General features: G+C 37.3%; 1 pseudogene; it reads left to right on the forward strand.

Moving 5' to 3' along the window:
• Positions 1–330: 330 nt before the first annotated feature.
• LOC102483034 (cytochrome c-like) lies at positions 331–739 on the forward strand (annotated as a pseudogene).
• The last annotated feature ends 2835 nt before the right edge of the window (positions 740–3574 follow it).

The following is a 3574-nucleotide window of genomic DNA, read 5'->3' on the forward strand; positions in this document are numbered from 1 at the left end:
TGAATTTCAGGAATAGCAAGATGATAAAAGGGTGAGAGTCACAGAATATGTCTATTACCATTTTTGGTGTCAGCTGTACACTGTAAACTAACACATGCCTTTGGGTAATACCACATGGTTGTAGAAGGGCTAAGCAAGGCCTCAATGCTCACAGTTCTCTTGGGATTAAAAGTTCTGACCTTCTGTAGTCTGCTCTGAATCACTTTTTTTTTTCTCTCACATAAAAAAAAATAAATTAATAAAAAAAAAAAAAAAAAAAAACCCAGCTCTGGTTCCAGGGCTGTGACAGATGAGCCTAGAATATCTTGTTGTACCAGAAAATAAGTACTCCAATAATGATGAGGACATATCAAAAGGAGAGAAGGAAAGAGCGGACATCTAGCTTCTGACGGGAATATATGTTAGCACTAGCAACAACAGAATTAAAACTAGGCGATGTTGAGAAAGGCAAGAGAGTTTTGTTCCGAGATGTGCTCAGTGCCACAACATGGAAAAAGGAGACAAGCACAAGACTGGCCTAAATCTCCATGGTCTGTATGGGCTGGAGACAGGTCAGGCCCCTGGATTCTCTTACACGGATGCCAATGAGAACAAAGGCATCAGCTGGGGAGAGGATACACTGATGGAGGATTTGGAGAGCTCAAAGTACATCCCCAGGACAAGAATGATCTTTACTAGTATTAAGAAGTCAGAAAGAGCAGAGTTGATAGCTTATCTCACAAAGGCTACTAATGCCTAATAGTTGGCCACTAACTTATTTATGACACAACAGAAACGTCTTGACTTCTTCATGTGTACCATAATTTAATTGATGTCCGACACCAGAACTCAGATCATGAATAGCCAACAGGATTTTTTTTTAACTGTCTTGATTTAAGTAGGACTGGCTTGTGGTTAAATGAATATTGTCAGGTTTTATAATTTTGATAGTAATTCTGGTTCAGTAAATGCTATCACTGTTTGCCCTCTCTAAAGATAAGATTAGTAATTGATCAGTAGCGCTCAACATCTTATTTAAGAGAGAAAGAGATTTTTGGTATAAGGCGCATCAGCTCTCCAGAGAGAGAGACAGAAAGTGAGAAATCACCTCCCAGGGAGGATGGTCATGCCACAATCCATTCTCCTCTGCTCTCCTCTAGGGATTTGGGGCATGCACACAAATGTACGAGGTGTGAGTTTTTAAGCTGCCAGGTCTGGGACTTGAACCAGAGTCAACTACATGGGAGTTCAGTGACATCAGTGATGCAACCATTATGGCATCTGCTAGTCCCATTAGTGCTCACTTTTATTTTTTTAAGATTATTTAATTTAATTTAATCTAATTTATTTATTTATTTTAATTTGACCAGAGAGGGACAGAGTGAGAGCGAGAGAAAGAGATGGGGGGAAAGTGAGAAAGCAAGTCGCCAGGTCCAGGACTCAAACTATGGTCAGCCATGTGGGAGTCCAGCATCCTTAACCACCATGCCACCTGCTGGCCCCAATGCTAAACTTTTACAATGATGATGAATGCCATCTCAGGACCTACTGGAGAATGTTGTTTTCTTTTGTTAAGGCTTATATGGAACCAATTATATGAATATATAACCAGGGAAATCCCTTCACCTTCTCAGAACCAAGCAAACTGACCTACCTGTTTTATTTCATTTTTTAAAAGTAATTATTTTTAATTTTATTTACTATTATTATTTAAATTTACTATAGAGTTCATGTGCTCACTTAAGAGAGAAAGAGGGAGGCAAAGTGAGACAACAAGCCTCCAGGTCTTGAACTGCAGTCAGTCATGCTGGAGTCCAGTGTCTTAACTACCATGGCGCCTGCTGGCCCTGTCACCTGTGTTTAAATTTATGTTCATTAACCCAATTAAAGTCAAGGGCTGAAGATAAGATACCTATGTCTACTTTATATTTTTGTTTTTAACTATGCCAATTTAATTAGAATTCCCTGTATCCAAACACTGCCTTTTACTTATTGAAAGGTATTTTAATGTGGTCTTATATCAAATAAAGAATATGTAACATTTATATATTTTATAAATGGTTTATAAGATCGGATGCTTTTGAAAGTCAGTGTGACAAGATTTAGTAGCAAGTTAAACATTACCTTTGAATTCTTTATTATCCAAGTCAGACTAAGTTATATTTCAGGATTGTCTTTAAATAGCTATTTCAAAACCACACAAAAACAATAAAATTACTATGAGTATACAATTGGTAATGGTGTTTTTACCACCTTACCACCTTATTAGTAGAGGAGCTATACCAAGAGCACAGACATGTAAATTACGTCATTGTGAGACAAAATAATTTAAAACAAAATAGAAAATAATTTTTTTTAAAAAGGACATAGGAGCCAGCTTGAAAAGACTAATAAATAATAACAGTAATAGGTAATACTACATTGAGTGAAACAAAAATCCATAAGTCCATATTTATATAAAGGAATGAAAAAATGAATGAGAAAAGTTCTGCCTTACAATGAGAATACCAAATAATAAATATACAAGGAATGATGAAATTAGAAAACTATCATTTGACAACTATAATCATAAAAACTGATTCAGTCATGAATCATGAATAGGTGCCAAAACTAATGGGTGAAAATTTGATGAGGAGCAGGATATTTACATAATTTCAAACCGTCTCTCTGCAAAGCACTTACTCATTTCTTATTAATAAATATGTATGTGATCGTTATTAATTTTATATTAGAGTAACCTGACAGAGATCATCTTTACCATGTGACAAACGTAAACATCAGGGCCAGCACGTAGGGAGGAGGTTCAGGTGGCTTGGTCCCACATCCATATCCACATCCCAAACCAAGCGGTTTGAGTCCCAGACCCAGTAGCTTGATTACAACATAACCATCCTCCCCAGGGGATGATTCCCCAAGTTCTCTCTCTTCTCTGTCTTTATCTGCCTCTCTCCTGTGAGTGCTCACTCCCCACAGCAAACATGAAAAAAAAAAAATCCCCCAAAAAGTGAACATCAATAGTAATAGGACAGAGACCAACAGATGGCATAATGGTTCTGTTGCTGGACTTCCATGTAGTCAAGCACAGTTTCAGTTCCACATCTGGGGGCTTCAAACTTATACTGGTCATGTGTGAGGAGAGAAGGGATCCTCCAAAATCCTGAGAGGAGAATAAAGGAGAAGGTATTGTGGCGTGGCCATCTCCCCCGGGGGGTGATTTCTCACTTTCTGTCTTTCTGTCTGTCTCTGTCTCTCCAGTGAATGCACATGCCCTATAACAAAAACTCTTTCTAAAAAAATACATAAATAAACAATAATAGGGCAAGTAAAATCATGTGCCTCCTGATATTATGCATGGAGGAAGAATGAATCAGTCCTGTAGCATTCCTGTTAGAAACACATAATCTGAATCTAATCATGACAAAACATCAGACAAACCCAAATTGAGGAATATCTTATAGAATAAATTTTTTAAACCGTCTATGTTATAAAAGATAAGAAAAAATTGGGGAGCCATCCTGGACTGAAAGAGGCTAAAAAGAAATGACAGCTGAATGTTACCCATGATCCTAGATTGGATTCTGGATCTACAAAAGAT

This window comes from Tupaia chinensis, unplaced genomic scaffold (assembly GCF_000334495.1).
Source record: "Tupaia chinensis unplaced genomic scaffold, TupChi_1.0 Scaffold000133_1, whole genome shotgun sequence".
NCBI classification, from domain to species: Eukaryota; Metazoa; Chordata; class Mammalia; order Scandentia; family Tupaiidae; genus Tupaia; species Tupaia belangeri.